Below are 19,203 nucleotides of genomic sequence, written 5' to 3'. Positions count from 1 at the left end.
CTCCCAGCTCCTGAGTGTACATAACAGCTTCCCATCTCCCAGCTCCTGAGTGTACATAACAGCTTCCCATCTCCCAGCTCCTGAGTGTACATAACAGCTTCCCATCTCCCAGCTCCTGAGTGTACATAACCGCTTCCCGTCTCCCATCTCCTGAGTGTACATAACAGCTTCCCATCTCCCAGCTCCTGAGTGTACATAACAGCTTCCCAGCTCCTGAGTGTACATAACAGCTTCCCATCTCCCAGCTCCTGAGTGTACATAACCGCTTCCCGTCTCCCAGCTCCTGAGTGTACATAACAGCTTCCCATCTCCCAGCTTCTGAGTGTACATAACAGCTTTCCGTCTCCCAGCTTCTGAGTGTACATAACAGCTTCCCGCCTCCCAGCTCCTGAGTGTACATAACCACTTCCCGTCTCCCAGCTCCTGAGTGTACATAACAGCTTCCCATCTCCCAGCTCCTGAGTGTACATAACCGCTTCCCGTCTCCCAGCTCCTGAGTGTACATAACAGCTTCCCATCTCCCAGCTTCTGAGTGTACATAACAGCTTTCCGTCTCCCAGCTCCTGAGTGTACATAACAGCTTCCCGCCTCCCAGCTCCTGAGTGTACATAACCACTTCCCGTCTCCCAGCTCCTGAGTGTACATAACAGCTTCCCATCTCCCAGCTCCTGAGTGTACATAACTGCTTTCCGTCTCCCAGCTCCTGAGTGTACATAACCGCTTCCCGTCTCCCAGCTCCTGAGTGTACATAACAGCTTCCCATCTCCCAGCTCCTGAGTGTACATAACAGCTTCCCATCTCCCAGCTCCTGAGTGTACATAACAGCTTCCCGTCTCCCAGCTCCTGAGTGTACATAACCGCTTCCCGTCTCCCAGCTCCTGAGTGTACATAACAGCTTCCCATCTCCCAGCTTCTGAGTGTACATAACAGCTTTCCGTCTCCCAGCTCCTGAGTGTACATAACAGCTTCCCGCCTCCCAGCTCCTGAGTGTACATAACAGCTTCCCGTCTCCCAGCTCCTGAGTGTACATAACCGCTTCCCGTCTCCCAGCTTCTGAGTGTACATAACAGCTTCCCGTCTCCCAGCTCCTGAGTGTACATAACAGCTTCCCGTCTCCCAGCTCCTGAGTGTACATAACAGCTTCCCATCTCCCAGCTCCTGAGTGTACATAACAGCTTCCCATCTCCCAGCTCCTGAGTGTACATAACCGCTTCCCGTCTCCCAGCTCCTGAGTGTACATAACAGCTTCCCATCTCCCAGCTTCTGAGTGTACATAACAGCTTTCCGTCTCCCAGCTCCTGAGTGTACATAACAGCTTCCCGCCTCCCAGCTCCTGAGTGTACATAACCACTTCCCGTCTCCCAGCTCCTGAGTGTACATAACAGCTTCCCGTCTCCCAGCTTCTGAGTGTACATAACCGCTTCCCGTCTCCCAGCTTCTGAGTGTACATAACAGCTTCCCGTCTCCCAGCTCCTGAGTGTACATAACAGCTTCCCATCTCCCAGCTCCTGAGTGTACATAACAGCTTCCCATCTCCCAGCTCCTGAGTGTACATAACAGCTTCCCATCTCCCAGCTCCTGAGTGTACATAACCGCTTCTCATCTCCCAGCTCCTGAGTGTACATAACAGCTTCTCATCTCCCAGCTCCTGAGTGTACATAACAGCTTCCCATCTCCCAGCTCCTGAGTGTACATAACAGCTTCCCATCTCCCAGCTCCTGAGTGTACATAACAGCTTCCCATCTCCCAGCTCCTGAGTGTACATAACAGCTTCCCATCTCCCAGCTCCTGAGTGTACATAACCGCTTCCCGTCTCCCAGCTCCTGAGTGTACATAACAGCTTCCCATCTCCCAGCTTCTGAGTGTACATAACAGCTTTCCGTCTCCCAGCTCCTGAGTGTACATAACAGCTTCCCGCCTCCCAGCTCCTGAGTGTACATAACCACTTCCCGTCTCCCAGCTCCTGAGTGTACATAACAGCTTCCCGTCTCCCAGCTTCTGAGTGTACATAACCGCTTCCCGTCTCCCAGCTTCTGAGTGTACATAACAGCTTCCCGTCTCCCAGCTCCTGAGTGTACATAACAGCTTCCCATCTCCCAGCTCCTGAGTGTACATAACAGCTTCCCATCTCCCAGCTCCTGAGTGTACATAACCGCTTCTCATCTCCCAGCTCCTGAGTGTACATAACAGCTTCTCATCTCCCAGCTCCTGAGTGTACATAACAGCTTCCCATCTCCCAGCTCCTGAGTGTACATAACAGCTTCCCATCTCCCAGCTCCTGAGTGTACATAACAGCTTCCCATCTCCCAGCTCCTGAGTGTACATAACAGCTTCCCATCTCCCAACTGCTGAGTGTACATAACAGCTTCCCATCTCCCAGCTCCTGAGTGTACATAACAGCTTCTCATCTCCCAGCTCCTGAGTGTACATAACAGCTTCCCATCTCCCAGCTCCTGAGTGTACATAACCGCTTCACTTGCACCTCTTTACATTTCCCTTGATACTACTCACTATGTTATGGGTTCTCGTCAAATACAACAGAGGTTGTCTATGTAACGCCGTCTCTTTTCAGGGAGCGGGAGGAGGACAAGGACATGGCGGACTTTCTGCAGAGCCGACTTTCCAGAAGTTACCTGAAGAAGGCAGGTGAGCCCAGAAAAGCTTGTGATACTTTGTTTATTGTGAAGAGAAAGATTGCTGCCAAGGTGTGAGACCAGTCATAGTGCCCCCTACGGGTCCTGCTGGTCATGGTGTGCACCCCTCACCCCTCAATGGACCCGGCAGCCCCACCACTCGCAGAGCTGCTTTATTATAGCGCACCTGTCATGAGGGCCGTATGGGAGCCGCTTCTGCTCTCCTTCTAGAATCTCTAGTTGTCCGGATACATCTGACTCCCGGCCCTCAGCAAATAAAACAAGGAATTCCTCATCTCTATACCTGCTCTGTAGCATTTTCAGAAAGGTGGGGGTCAGCATTAAAGCTGAAGCATCAGAAGGTGAGCCACACACCTGGCATTTTCAGAAGTATAGGTCGGTATTGAAATAAAAGCATCATCATGAGAGCCAGGTAATTGGTATTTTCAGAAGGAGGGGTCGTTTTTGAGACAAAAGCATCTTCATGAAGGCCAGACATATGTATTTTATTGGGATTTTATGTGATACACCGACACAAAGTGTCACATAATTGTGAAGTGGAAGGAAAATGATACAAATAAATATGTGAAAAGTGTGGGGAAGGGGCATTTGTATGGCGCCCCCTTTACTCTGATACCCCTAACTAAGATCTAGTGGAACCAATTGCCTTCAGAAGTCACCTAATTAGTAAATAGAGTCCACCTGTGTGTCATTTAATCTCACTATAAATACAGCTGTTCTGTGAAGCCCTCAGAGGTTTGTTAGAGAACCTTGGTGAGCAAACAGCATCATGAAGGCCAAGGAACACACCAGACAGGTCAGGGATGAAGTTGTGGAGAAGTATAAAGCAGGGTTACGTTATAATAAAATCTCCCAAGCTTTGATCATCTCACGGAGCTCTGTTCAATCCATCATCGGAAAATGGGAAGAGTATGGGACAACTGCAAACCTACCAAGACATGGCCGTCCACCTAAACTGACCGGGCCGGGCAAGGAAAGCATTGATCAGAGAAGAGCCAAGAGGTCCATGGTAACTCTGGAGGAGCTGCAGAGATCCACAGCTCAGGGGGGAGAATCTGTCCACAGGACAACTATTAGTCGTCTCTCCACAAATCTGCCCTTTATGGAAGAGTGACAAGAAGAAAGACATTGGAGAAAGAAAGTCATAAGAAGTCCTGTTTGTAGTTTGTGAGAAGCCATGTGGGGGAGGGGGCAGCAAACATGTGGAAGAAGGTGATCTGGTCAGAGGAGACCAAAATTCTACTTTATGGCCTAAAAGCAAAACGCTATGTGTGGGGGAAACTAACACCGCCCATCCCCCGAACACACCATCCCCACTGTGAGACATGGTGGTGGCAGCATCATGTGGTGGGGATGGTTTTCTTCAGCAGGGACAGGGAAGCTGGTCAGAGTTGATGGGAAGATGGATGGAGACAAATACAGGACAATCTTAGAAGAAAACCTGTTAGAGTCGGCAAAAGACTTGAGACCGGGGCGGAGGTTCCCCTTCCAGCAGGACAACGACCCGAAACATCCAGCCAGAGCTACAATGGAATGGTTTACATCAAAGCATATTCATGTGTTAGAATGGCCCAGTCACAGTCCAGACCTAAATCCCATTGAGAATCTGTGGCCAGACTTGAAAATTGCTGATCACAGACGCTCTCCATCCAATCTGACAGAGCTTGAGATATTTTACAAAGAAGAAGAATGGGCAGAAATGTCCTCTCTAGATGTGCAAAGCTGGTAGAGACACCCCCAAAAAGACTTGTAGAGAAAGGAGGTTCTACAAAGTATTGACTCCGGGGGGCGCCATACAAATACCCCTCCCCCACACTTTTCACATATTTATTTGTATCATTTATCATTTTCCTTCCACTTCACAATTATGTGACACTTTGTGTTGGTCTATCACATAAAATCCCAATAAAATACATTTATGGTTTTGGTTGTAACATGAGAAAATGTGGGGAATTTCAGGGGGTATGAATACTTTTTCAAAGCACTGTATATATAACCTCCCCCCCCCCCCCCGGGTACTGTTATGCAGCGTTTTAGTGCCAGGGGGCGGGGCAGTGACACGGTAGTGGATTCAGGTTCACATTTCGCCCCATTCAATCCAATGAGAGGTCTTCACCACAATGCGTGTTCATAGTCATACATGACATACATGTAAATCCTCCTCATCACATGTGCGCTAAGGAACCGCAAATACGCATCAAGATGGCCGACAGGTTCACTTTACGCTTTTCTGAGATGAATCCGGCGTTGGAGAAAAGGATTAGTCATCAGTGGCTCCGTCGCCCTGAACCTCCCCACCCCCGTCCTCACTCTATAATTCCCGGAGGACCCCCCCCCCCACACACACACCTCCCCCGCCCCCGCTTCCAGTAATCTTCTGGAGATTTGCGCACATCAAAACGCTCCGTTAAAATAAATCCCCTTTGTGGCGCCATGCATTACTCCAAGAGTTTTCCGATAAGCCGCTCCTGCTGCTAAAAACGTCTCCTTTTAATGAAGGAAGCTCCATGAGCAATGCTGGAATCTGATTGGTTGTTGAGCCCAATAGACGCTTTGCATATTATATAAAAGCAAAAAAAAAAAAACTGCGCCAGTCCATAAAAAAATGTGAAAAGCAGCAATTCAAAGAGAAATACACGCCAGACTAGAGCGCTTTACGTATTGCGTGTTATTAAAGAAGATCCCTAATAAAATGTATCAAAATGTTATATTTCCCCAAAAACGTATTTCTATGCTGAGCTGCAACACACGCTGAAAGTTGAAATGGGGCTTTTCATCGGGAATTGGCTTTTCTGTAAGCTGATAGGCAGGAGGAGAGATTTTCCTGTGCGTCGTGATTGCCAGAGCATGGTCAGGGGGGCGGGGCAGTGACACGATAAGTATTCATACCCCTTGAAATTTTCCACATTTTGTCATGTTACAATTTTTTACAAATCTGTGAAAAGTGTGTGTGTGTGGGGGGGGGGGGGGGGGGAGGGGCATTTGTATTCAGCCCCCTTTACTCTGACACCCCTAACTAAAATCTAGTGGAACCAATTGCCTTCAGAAGTCACCTAATTGGTAAATAGATAACGCCTGTGTGTCATTTAATCTCAGTATAAATACAGCTGTTCTGTGAAGCCCTCAGAGGTTTGTTAGAGAACCTTAGTGAACAAACGGCATCATGAAGGCCAAGGAACACACCAGACAGGTCAGGGATAAAGTTGTGGAGAAGTATAAAGCAGGGTTCGTTATAATAAAATCTCCCAAGCTTTGAAGATCTCGCAGAGCTCTGTTCAATCCATCATCGGGACATGGAAAGAGTATGGGCACAACTTCAAACCTACCAAGACATGGCCGTCCACCTAAACTGACCGGGCCGGGCAAGGAGAGCATTTATCAGAGAAGAGCCAAGAGGTCCATGGTAACTCTGGAGGAGCTGCAGAGATCCACAGCTCAGGGGGGAGAATCTGTCCACAGGACAACTATTAGTCGTCTCTCCACAAATCTGCCCTTTATGGAAGAGTGACAAGAAGAAAGACATTGGAGAAAGAAAGTCATAAGAAGTCCTGTTTGTAGTTTGTGAGAAGCCATGTGGGGGAGGGGGCAGCAAACATGTGGAAGAAGGTGATCTGGTCAGAGGAGACCAAAATTCTACTTTATGGCCTAAAAGCAAACGCTATGTGTGGGGGAAACTAACACCGCCCATCCCCAAACACATCATCCCCACCGTGAGACATGGTGGTGGCAGCATCATGTGGTGGGGATGGTTTTCTTCAGCAGGGACAGGGAAGCTGGTCAGAGTTGATGGGAAGATGGATGGAGACAAATACAGGACAATCTTAGAAGAAAACCTGTTATGCCGCGTACACCCCCCCCCCCCCCCCCCCACCACACACTTTTCACATATTTATTTGTATCATTTATCATTTTCCTTCCACTTCACAATTATTTGACACTTTGTGTTGGTCCATCACATTAAATCCCAATAAAATACATTTTATGTTTTTGGTTGTAACATGAGAAAATGTGGGAAATGTCAAGGGGTATGAATACTTTTCCAGGCTTGGTACAGTTACGATCTGATGACACTTGAAGCAGCTCTTTTAGCGCATTATAAATCTTTTCCTTTTTCTTCTCAGTCCACAGAAAGGAAAAGGCCTCAACTGTCACCTCTCGAGCGCAACAAACGTCCAACCCCACGTCACAAAGACGGGACTGACGCTGCTGAAGGAGTGCTGCGGGCTTCACCTGCTCCATCATGTAACGCCTCGCCGCGTTTTTTGCTTCCGCTAAAGCTTATCAAATGGCCGCACGGCAAAAGCCTTACTCTGATTGGCTGCAGCAGTTCATGGTCACCTCGGTGCCAGCGGCCAAATGTTTTCCGCCTTCATTTACGTGTTCAAAACTGTGTGAGTGGGATGTGTGTTGGGATTCGCCTCTTCTCTGCGCTCGTCCCGGGTCATCCTTCGCACGCCGCTCTCAACTCTTCACCTCATAAGAATTCACCTGCAAAAAGAAAAAAAAAAGATGCAGTTGGGCTGCCGGCCCACCACCAGCAAGAAAAGTGCGTTCCAAGCGGACAACTAACGGCGTCTGCATTACAGAACCGCCATGTCATCTACAACCGAGGTTCTCCGCCCCTCCCTGGACCCCAACAGGCCATGTCATCTACAACCGAGGTTCTCCGCCCCTCCTGGACCCCCAACAGGCCATGTCATCTACAACCGAGGTTCTCCGCCCCATCCTGGACCCCCAACAGGCCATGTCATCTACAACCGAGGTTCTCCGCCCCATCCTGGATCCCCAACAGGCCATGTCATCTACAACCGAGGTTCTCCGCCCCATCCTGGACCCCCAACAGGCCATGTCACCTACAACTGAGGTTCTCCACCCCTCCCTGGACCCCCAACAGGCCATGTCATCTACAACCGAGGTTCTCCGCCCCATCCTGGACCCCAAACAGGCCATGTCATCTACAACCGAGGTTCTCCGCCCCGCCCTGGACCCCCAACAGGCCATGTCACCTACAACTGAGGTTCTCCGCCCCTCCCTGGACCCCCAACAGGCCATGTCATCTACAACCGAGGTTCTCCGCCCCATCCTGGATCCCCAACAGGCCATGTCATCTACAACCGAGGTTCTCCGCCCCTCCCTGGACCCCCAACAGGCCATGTCATCTACAACCGAGGTTCTCCACCCCATCCTGGATCCCCAACAGGCCATGTCATCTACAACCGAGGTTCTCCACCCCATCCTGGATCCCCAACAGGCCATGTCATCTACAACCGAGGTTCTCCACCCCATCCTGGATCCCCAACAGGCCATGTCATCTACAACCGAGGTTCTCCGCCCCATCCTGGACCCCCAACAGGCCATGTCATCTACAACCGAGGTTCTCCGCCCCATCCTGGACCCCCAACAGGCCATGTCATCTACAACCGAGGTTCTCCGCCCCATCCTGGACCCCCAACAGGCCATGTTTGCAGGTTTTCCTTTATCTTGCACAGGTACTTTATATCCGCCAATGGCTTGGGATTTTGGACGGCTATTTTATCGAAGAGGAATTCCCAAACATTGGCCTGTTGGGGGTACTTGAGGACCCTGATCTACAAAATATATCAACCACGATTTCAGCACAGATCTGCGACTTTTATGGGAGTTATGACTCATTGACTCATTCAGATGGGTGGGGAACCCCTACTGTGTGCATGGGGGATCCCCTACTGTGTGCATGGAGGAAACCTGTATTGTCTGCATGGGGGGAACCTGTACCAAGTGCAATGGGGAACCCCTACTACGTGTATGGGGGGAACCCCTACTGTGTGCGTGGGGGGAACCCATACTGTGTGCATGGGGGAAACCCCCTACTGTGTGCGTAGGGGGAACCCATACTGTTTGCGTGGTGAGAACCCCTACTGTGTGCGTAGGGAGAACCCTTACTGTGTGCGTGGTGAGAACCCTTACTGTGTGCGTGGGGAAAACCCTTACTGTGTGCGTGGTGAGAACCCCTACTGTGTGCGTGGTGAGAACCCCTACTGTGTGCGTGGTGAGAACCCCTACTGTGTGCGTGGTGAGAACCCCTACTGTGTGCATGGTGAGAACCCCTACTGTGTGCGTGGGGAGAACCCTTACTGTGTGCGTTGGGGGAACCTGTTTTGTGTGCATGGGGGGAACCCCTACTGTGTGTGTTGGGGAGCCCCTACTGTGTGCGTGGGGGAGCCCCTACTGTGTGCATGGGGGGAACCCCTACTGTGTGCATGGGGGGAAGCCCTACTGTGTGCATGGGGGGAAGCCCTACTGTGTGCATGGGGAGAACCCATACTGTGTGTGTGGGGGAACCTGTATTGTGTGCGTTGGAGGAACCCCTACTGTGTGCATGGTGAGAACCCCTACTGTGTGCGTGGTGAGAACCCTTACTGTGTGCGTGGTGAGAACCCTTACTGTGTGCGTGGTGAGAACCCTTACTGTGTGCGTGGTGAGAACCCCTACTGTGTGCGTGGTGAGAACCCTTACTGTGTGCGTGGGGAGAACCCTTACTGTGTGCGTGGTGAGAACCCCTACTGTGTGCATGGTGAGAACCCCTACTGTGTGCGTGGTGAGAACCCCTACTGTGTGCATGGTGAGTACCCCTACTGTGTGCGTGGTGAGAACCCTTACTGTGTGCGTGGTGAGAACCCCTACTGTGTGCGTGAGGAGAACCCTTACTGTGTGCGTGGTGAGAACCCCTACTGTGTGCGTGGGGAGAACCCTTACTGTGTGCGTGGGGAGAACCCTTACTGTGTGCATGGGGGGAACCCCTACTGTGTGTGTTGGGGAACCCCTACTGTGTGTGTTGGGGAACCCCTACTGTGTGTGTTGGGGAGCCCCTACTGTGTGCGTGGGGGAGCCCCTACTGTGTGTGTGGGGGAACCCCTACTGTATGCATGGGGGGAAGCCCTACTGTGTGCATGGGGAGAACCCATACTGTGTATGTGGGGGAACCTGTATTATGTGCGTTGGAGGAACCCCTACTGTGTGCATGGGGGGAACCTCTACTGTGTGCGTGGGGGGTACCCATATTGTATGCATGGGGGGAACCCCTACTGTGTGCGTGGGGGGAACCTGTATTATCTTCATGGGGGGAACCTGTACCATGTGCAAGGGGGGAACCCATACTATGTGTGGGGGGGGGGGAACCCCTACTGTGTGCATAGAGGCAACCTGCATTCTGTGTGCATGGGGGGGGGGGGACATGTACTGCATACATGGGGTATGTGTTTTTCCATCTGCCCGGAGCTGTGTGCACAGTACCAGTACAAGCCCCCTTCTGTATGAGGCCTAAATGACTAAAAGATTCTCTGTGACAGTGATGACGGATACAACAATGGATACAATGTTTTCAGTAATATGTATAATGTTGCACAATGACGGATACTATGATGTACAATGATGGTTACAATGTTACTCAATCATTGATACAATGTTGTGCTGTGATAATAAAAATAATAATTTATTTATGGGCCCCCAATTTCACCTGATGGATACAATGTTGTACAGTGATATCTCTGATAAATACAATGTATCCATCAAGTAACATGGTATTTGTCATTGGGTAAATTTGTATCTAACATCGAGTAACATTGTGTCCATCTTCTTACTTTTGATGGTCACGTGCCGATCTCCGCTGAAATAGACATTTATTCGATTTATTACTTGTCGGGGGATTTAGGAATACTCCAGATCTGAGGATACCCTCCCCCACCCTGATCACAGTATACATTGTTCATCTCCTCCTCTAGGATCACATGATTTTATATTTGATACATATTTATAAAGCAGTGAATATCAGATTTATAAATACTCCATTCACACTGTGCTTTGTATTAGTGTGTGTTGATGACGACCATTAATCCTGTGAATGGATTCAGAAGATTAGGAGGTGATATTGAAGCACAAGCAGCCAATAGGGAGTCCCGTTCTGGTGACAGAGGGAATTTCCACTCACTTTTTTTGAGATGTCCTCCAACTTCCTGTTGTGTTTTCCTGGACAGGAAGTGAAGGAAAATCTCTGCAACAAGACACAGACTGCAGCCAATGCATTCTTTGTTGCTTTGTGAAATGAGATGAATTTATAAATTTGGAGAGCCACAGAAATCCCTGATATTTAGAATTCACTCCCCGCCACCTGCACTGATACTTAGGATTCACTCCCCGCCACCTGCACTGATACTTAGGATTCACTCCCCGCCACCTGCACTGATACTTAGGATTCACTCCCCAACACCTGCACTGATACTTAGGATTCACTCCCCGCCACCTGCACTGATACTTAGGATTCACTCCCCGCCACCTGCACTGATACTTAGGATTTACTCCCCAACACCTGCACTGATACTTAGGATTCACTCCCCAACACCTGCACTGATACTTAGGATTCACTCCCCAACACCTGCACTGATACTTAGGATTCACTCCCCAACACCTGCACTGATACTTAGGATTCACTCCCCAACACCTGCACTGATACTTAGGATTCACTCCCCAGCACCTGCACTGATACTTAGGATTCACTCCCCAGCACCTGCACTGATACTTAGGATTCACTCCCCGCCACCTGCACTGATACTTAGGATTCACTCCCCAGCACCTGCACTGATACTTAGGATTCACTCCCCAACACCTGCACTGATACTTAGGATTCACTCCCCAGCAAATGCACTGATATTTAGGATTCACTCCCCAACACCTGCACTGATACTTAGGATTCACTCCCCAGCACCTGCACTGATACTTAGGATTCACTCCCCAGCACCTGCACTGATACTTAGGATTCACTCCCCGCCACCTGCACTGATACTTAGGATTCACTCCCCAGCACCTGCACTGATACTTAGGATTCACTCCCCAACACCTGCACTGATACTTAGGATTTACTCCCCAACACCTGCACTGATACTTAGGATTCACTCCCCAACACCTGCACTGATACTTAGGATTCACTCCCCAGCAAATGCACTGATATTTAGGATTCACTCCCCAAGACCTGCACTGATACTTAGGATTCACTCCCCGCCACCTGCACTGATACTTAGGATTCACTCCCCGCCACCTGCACTGATACTTAGGATTCACTCCCCAGCACCTGCACTGATACTTAGGATTCACTCCCCGCCACCTGCACTGATACTTAGGATTCACTCCCCAACACCTGCACTGATACTTAGGATTCACTCCCCGCCACCTGCACTGATACTTAGGATTAACTCCCCGCCACCTGCACTGATACTTAGGATTCACTCCCCAGCACCTGCACTGATACTTAGGATTCACTCCCCAGCACCTGCACTGATACTTAGGATTCACTCCCCGCCACCTGCACTGATACTTAGGATTCACTCCCCGCCACCTGCACTGATACTTAGGATTCACTCCCCGCCACCTGCACTGATACTTAGAATTCTGTAGGGAAGCAAGAACCTACAGTGGAACTTACCTTCTATTAACTACAAGCACAAATCATCCGAGGACATGAGCACAAAGAGATCATTCCGGCTCGGATGGATGCTGGGGGTTTGGATCAGCTTCTTATACTGCACTGTTTCTTGACTTTGTATAGAAAGTGCAGCAGCACAAGTGAGACTCTGGGGGGTGGCAGAGTCTCGAGCCCTGGGCCAGTGGAGTAGAGGGGGGAGGAGCCAGCCAGAAAAATGTGTCCATTGTGGTTACTGATTTTTTTTTTTTCACCCCCCTCTGGGTGTTTTATGGGTGCAAAAAGCAAAGCAGCTGTTTCAGGAAGAAAGAACTGTTGAGGAGTACCGGGACTGGTCCAGTGCCCAGGGCAAGGATCCTAAATTGCACCCCAGCTGCTGCTCTGCGCCTGAGGCAGCCTCCCTTCTGCCCACCCCTTGCCCCGGCCCTGCTGTTGAGAAGAGTCACAAGCCTCTCTGCAGCTGAAGTATCATTCTCCCCCTTTCTAGCTGGTAGAGGTGTGGTGGGTCTAGTCCCAGCACTGCATGCTGACCTCAAAGGACTCGCATCTCGCTATTGGTTTTTGGAAAACACTGAAGTCATGTGACAGAGGAGGAGGAACCTGGTGTCACCATCGGGGGCCACTCTTAGAAATTATGGGGCTGTCTACCTTTTTCGGGGGGGCCCCCTTTGACCCGCCCTTGACCCTGGCCCCTCCCCTGTCCTGGATTGGAACACATAATAGCATGAGCCATGACCGGTCCTCTTTATGGAGAGATTCGGAGTCTATTAGACCCTCAGGCCTCTCCTCTAGCCTACAAAACATCCAATCAAACGGAGATTGCTGCTTTTATTTTGCAGAAATGAACCGTAAAGGTGGCCGGACCCCCCTTGCTGAGCTGATAGGGCCCGGTACAACAGGACTGGCTGTACTGCCTTATCGGTGGCCCTGGTCATCACCATACATGCATGAAGCCCTGGACATACCTGGACCTGGAAGAGGTTGGTATGGGGCAGATGCCCTCCACCCTGGAAATGCTGCTGAAGGTTTGCATTGCAGCCATGGGATGAGACGGCCGGAAAACCTGGCTGAGGTTCTCCAGAAGATCTGGAACTTGAAAATGCATCAAAAAGACGTGATGAGGACTCTATATGACGATCTGGATACAAAGACCAACATTTCGTTTTGTTTATTCATTTTCGACCGGATTAAATTTTTTTCCTATGGATTAAAAAAAAAAATCGAATCAATCCGAATTCATTGTGAAGAATAGTTGGTTCTATTCTATTTGGAATTCTAATTTTTATTCTAGTCTATTCCATTCTATCCTATTCTAATCTATTCTTTTATGTTCTATTATTTTTTTTATTCTATTCCTTTATTTTCTATTCTTTTCTATTCTATTTCTTTCTTTTCTATTCTAATATATTCTTTTATTTTCTATTCTATTTTTTATTTTCTATTTTATTAGATTTTGTTTTTTTTTCTGTTTATTCTATTCTTTTTTTAAATTAAAATTTTGGAAGACGGCCATATTCTTTCTATTTTATTCTATTCTAGTCAAAATTCAAGTTTCGAAATTAACATTTCGGAAGATGGCTATATTCTTTCTATTTCATTCTATTCTATTCTAATCTATTCATTTTTTTCTATTTTTTTATTTTGTATTCTATTATATTCCTTTATATTTAATTCTATTCTATTCTTTTATTTTATAGTCTATTCTGTTTTATTATATTCTTTTATATTCTATTTTTTATTTTCTATTTTCTTTTTTTATTATATTCAGGTTTTTTTTCTGTTTATTCTATTCTTTTATAAAATCTAATTTTGGAAGACGGGCCATATTCTATTTTATTCTATTCTTTTATTTTATATTCTATTCTGTTTTATTCTATTCTTTTCTATTTTTTTTTCACAATTCGAATTTCAAAAAAAGGCTATATTCTTTCTATTCTGTTCTTTTCTATTGAATGTTTTTCTATTCTATTTTTTCTATTCTATCTTTTCTATTTTATTATTTTCTTTTCCATTCTTTTCTTTTCTATTCTAATCTTTTCCTTTCTGTTCCTTTCCTTTTATAATCTCTTCTTTCTATTTTGTTTAAGTTTCTATTATATTTTTTCTATTCTATTGTTTTCTATTTATGTATTTTCTATTATTGTGTTCTATTCTCTTCCTTTATTTTCTATTCTATTCCATTTTATTCTATTCTATTATTGTCAGCATTCAAAAATCGACACTAGTAATTAAAATGCTTAAATTTCAATTATTATTTTTTTATTTATTTGATTTTGTTGTCGAATTTGTTTCCAATTTAATTGGAATTCGGATAATTTGTTATTCTGAGCAAAATTTTGTTTCGTCGTTTCGGATTTGTTTAAATTCAATACTAATGTCATTTAGAATTTCGGATACATCCGAATCTCAGAATCAGGAAAATTTCATCCAAATTTCGATTTAGAACCAAATGAACTGCACATCTACTAAAAAAGCCCCCCCCCCCCCCAACCAAGTTTGGAAGAGCACAATTAGCATTAACAGGACCCTTCACTGGAGACTTCCATCGTTTGAAAGGGGTTCACATACTTTAGGGTTTATACCCTCATTGGGTGGACTAAACATTTAGGGCACCTTTTTTTTTTTTTTTTTACCTTTTTATGATGATAGATGCCCCAATGAATTGCCCGATATGTCTCAGTCCCTCCTTCACCGGACAAAATCATCTTCATCACCAGTACGGCTTTGAAAGACGTTAATTGTTTTATTTTCCATACGGATCGCCGGGAACAGAACATCCGAAGAAAAATTATAAAGATTGGATTCTATTTAAATGGATAAAAATCACAAATGTGCGATATAAACCTCAACTGGAGAGACTTTTTGCTGTTTTTGTGCAACCAGAACTTGGAATGGAGATCTAGTTATTGACAATGTTGCTTACTGACGCGTTTCGTCGATTTCAGGTTAAATTTCCTTTTTCTTTTTAGAGATCCAGTCTTTAGCCCCCCCTTATCATTTAGCCCCCATATCTCCCAGGCCAGGCGGCACTCCTCCAGTTAAAAAATGTAAGCTGTTCAAAGAGATGATTTGAGCAATTTGCATTATTTGTAGACCACCATAGCTCCACAAAATTGGGACAAGACTTAAAGAGGAACCTCACCCTGCATAATAAAAAAAAGATATATTTACTAGACAAGGCTTCCTAAACCTTTTTAAACTAGGGGAACCCTTAAGATATCCTTCTGGTCTCAGGGAACCCCCTGCTAAAAATGACTATATCTACAACCCATGATACATACGTGTGATGGTCAGTGGGACGAATGCTCCTTAGACTTGTGGTCATTGGGAAGAATTATCCCTTTACAGCTAGCTAAAAGGATCAATGACCCATAGCAACTTCTGATGGAGCCCTCAGGGGTTCCGTAGAATCCTGGTAGAGAAACCCTGTATGAGACAATGGAGTCCACTGTTGTCTTGCTTCAAGCAAAAGCTCTATCTTTGCCCTTCTTCTCCAGTGCCTCCATCTTTAATTTGGATCTGGAGCATGGAGAGACCTCCATGGTCTAGCACAGGGTTTTTTAACCCTAGGGTTCCTCCAGAGGTTGTAGGGGTTCCTTGAGCAATGAGCAATTTCTGCCTATCAGATAATTTCCCAGTAAAACCATTGATCTTTTTAGCCATCTGTAATGACTTGTGGTCATTGGGAAAAATTATCTCTTTACAGCTAGCTAAAAGGATCAATGACCCTTCGCAACTTCTAAAGATGCCCTCAGGGGTTCCGTGGAATCCTGTTTCGGAAACCCTGTACGAGACAATGGAGTACACTGTTGTCTTGCTTCAAGCTAAAGTTCTCCCTTTGCCCTTCTTCTCCAGTGTCTCCATCTTTAATTGGGATCTGGAGCATGGAGAGACCTCCATGGTCTAACCCTAGGGGTTCCTCCAGAGGTTGTAGGGGTTCCTTGAGAAATTTCTGCCTCTCAGGTAAGTTCTCACTGACACCATTTAATCTTTTTAGCCATCTGTAAGGGGGAAATTCACCCCAATGCCCAGGGTGGGTGTGTGTGCCGGTGTGACACCTCGCATATGTTTGGCTACAGATGGCTACACCACATCATCCCAGGAGGCAGTTTACAAGATGTCAAGCATGCGCATGCTGTGGGGTCTTTGTCAGAGAACTGCCAGAGACCCCACGGTGTATCTGCCCATGCGGGAGGGCCGTCACCTCATCCTGGCCTAAAAAATAAAACATGTTTTTAATTTTGAATTGTTATTTATTTTTTTGTTAATGTGTAAGAGGAAGGGAGAAGGGAGAAGACCATAAAGACGTGGGTGGGGTTCCACTTTACGTATGAACATTCTTTGCTTCGATACATAAAAGAGATATTGGGGAAATGCTTTAATTCCTTGTCTTTGTACCCAATATTTTATTCATTTGTTTCCTTTGCTGGTTTCTGGAACTTCCTGTGTAAAATGTTACCATCAAATGCCTAAATGATTGGTCCTCTCTGGGACCCCCGTAGGGGACAAACATTAAAACATGGATGTAAAAAGAAAAAAAAAGAGAGATTAAAGAAATATATAATAAAATATATACTGTATATATCACACGTGGAAACTCTTGGTGGAGGTGTTCTTTGTCTTTTGTTCTTTTTTTGCTTTAGAAAATATTTGGGTAAAAGTTTGATTATAACAAAAAATACTACACACATCAAATACCGCCACCTAGTGTGTAAACACTGCGCCAGCACCCAACCTCCCCCCAGCTGCCACTTGTTTGTATATTATTCAAATATTTAGAAGGTGAATAAATCCTCACACTTACACCGTGTTAATTCACTATCCCCTTGTGGCGCTAAATGGGACAGATTAGTCCCCCAGTAAGAACTCCAAAAATATATAATGAGAGTATACAGAGTGGATTCATCAATCCCTATTCAATACACCTCAAATAAATAATGTAATAAAACCCACAAAAAAAAAAACTGTTCAAACAAATATGCATACAGTGTCTGCCCAACTTTACATGTGTTTATAACATACAGAAAAAAGCAGGTTAATTCAAAGTGAAAAAAAGAAGAACAATTTCTTAACATATAAGTGAAAAAGTCCTCAATATAAGTATCCCAAAGTAGAACGACAGGTGGTGATAAATGAACAAATCAGCACGCCCTTCTCCTATGTGCTTTCTTATCAGTGTCCCCAGACGATGAAAACTCCTTCACCACACCACTAGTGACCCCCTATGGATGGAGCACTCACCAGATGGATTGCCTAGTACTCTCGCACCAGGCTCAACAGGCGTTTCAAATAGCTTAATTGGGAATCACAGATGTCCAGCACACAATATCCAGAGAGTGTTGCTTCCCTTTTGCAGATTCAAATAGGATTAACTCCCCAAGTTCCTTGGTGTCCAACTGGCTGTATGAAAAAACTTCTCCAATAGAGAGTGTTGCTTCCCTTTTGCAGATTCAAATAGGATTAACTCCCCAAGTTCCTTGGTGTCCAACTGGCTGTATGAAAAAACTTCTCCAATACTCCTAAGGAGTATTGGAGAAGTTTTTTCATACAGCCAGTTGGACACCAAGGAACTTGGGGAGTTAATCCTATTTGAATCTGCAAAAGGGAAGCAACACTCTCTGGATATTGTGTGCTGGACATCTGTGATTCCCAATTAAGCTATTTGAAACGCCTGTTGAGCCTGGTGCGAGAGTACTAGGCAATCCATCTGGTGAGTGCTCCATCCATAGGGGGTCACTAGTGGTGTGGTGAAGGAGTTTTCATCGTCTGGGGACACTGATAAGAAAGCACATAGGAGAAGGGCGTGCTGATTTGTTCATTTATCACCACCTGTCGTTCTACTTTGGGATACTTATATTGAGGACTTTTTCACTTATATGTTAAGAAATTGTTCTTCTTTTTTTCACTTTGAATTAACCTGCTTTTTTCTGTATGTTATAAACACATGTAAAGTTGGGCAGACACTGTATGCATATTTGTTTGAACAGTTTTTTTTTTTGTGGGTTTTATTACATTATTTATTTGAGGTGTATTGAATAGGGATTGATGAATCCACTCTGTATACTCTCATTATATATTTTTGGAGTTCTTACTGGGGGACTAATCTGTCCCATTTAGCGCCACAAGGGGATAGTGAATTAACACGGTGTAAGTGTGAGGATTTATTCACCTTCTAAATATTTAAAAGTTTGATTAACCTGGGCATTAAAGAACCTGAATGTGGTGGTGGGGGGGGGGGGGATGGGGCAGCGTCATATAGGACTGAGGGGAAGCTGGGCCGCTGCTTTGTATGAGAGAGGCAGAGTTTGACCCTCCAATAGTTTAACCCTTTATAAGAATAAAAGATCTGACATAACCTTCATAACCACTGACATAACCTCCCTCATTGTGCTGGGGGGAATTAGGGGAGACGATTTGTACTTGGAGGGGGGATTTTGGGAAGTGGATTTGTGCAAAGAGGGGGGTTGGGAGGATTTATGCTAGAAGTAGGGAAGAGGATTTGTGCTGGGAGGGGGGATTGGGGGAGAAAATTTGTACTTGGAGGGGGGACTGGGGAAGAGGATATGCATTTGGACGGGGGATTGGGGGAGAGGATTTGTACTTGGAGGGGGATTGGGGGGAGATAATTTGTACTAGGAGGGGGATTTGAGGAAGAGGATTTGTGCTAAGAGGAGGATTTGGGGGGGGGGGGGTATTTATGTTAGGAGTGGGGAAGAGGATTTGTGCTGGGAGGGAGAATTTGGGTGAGAGGATTTTTACTAAGAGGGGGGATTTAGGGGGGTTTACACTAGGAGTGGGGAAGAGGATTTGTGCTGGGACGGGGGATTTGGGGTAAGAACCAGTTATTGAGGAGGTAAGTTGTCTTGGTGAGAGGGGCGTCCTCCAGTTCATGGAGGAGTTACGTGGCCCAGACTCTCCGCAGATGGCGCACCGCGACCCCCGCCACATTCTCACACATCTGTTTCCTTGTCTTTGGAAGCCGCACCGCGACCGGGAACCGTCTCCTGAGGGTGGCGACATGATGAGACCGAAGATTAGAGACCACACCACCCATGGACAGCGTGTGACACAAATAAACCCGACTTTGGGTCAGGAAAC

The 19,203-nt window shown here is 46.4% G+C and overlaps 1 pseudogene across 1 annotated transcript in view; it reads left to right on the top strand.

Moving 5' to 3' along the window:
* LOC143935016 (bMERB domain-containing protein 1-like) overlaps positions 1-10,489 on the top strand; it is a 31,392-nt pseudogene extending 20,903 nt beyond the window's left edge. Inside the window, exons 5-6 of the transcript XR_013263447.1 lie at positions 2,573-2,646; positions 6,776-10,489. The product of XR_013263447.1 is annotated as a bMERB domain-containing protein 1-like (transcript). The remainder of the gene's footprint in view (positions 1-2,572; positions 2,647-6,775) is intronic.
* The last annotated feature ends 8,714 nt before the right edge of the window (positions 10,490-19,203 follow it).

This window comes from Lithobates pipiens, unplaced genomic scaffold, assembly GCF_037356315.1.
Source record: "Lithobates pipiens isolate NorthernLeopardFrog02 unplaced genomic scaffold, aLitPip1_a1.2 Scaffold_28, whole genome shotgun sequence".
Classification (NCBI taxonomy): Eukaryota; Metazoa; Chordata; class Amphibia; order Anura; family Ranidae; genus Lithobates; species Lithobates pipiens.
This window is presented reverse-complemented; position numbering and strand designations above follow the sequence as displayed.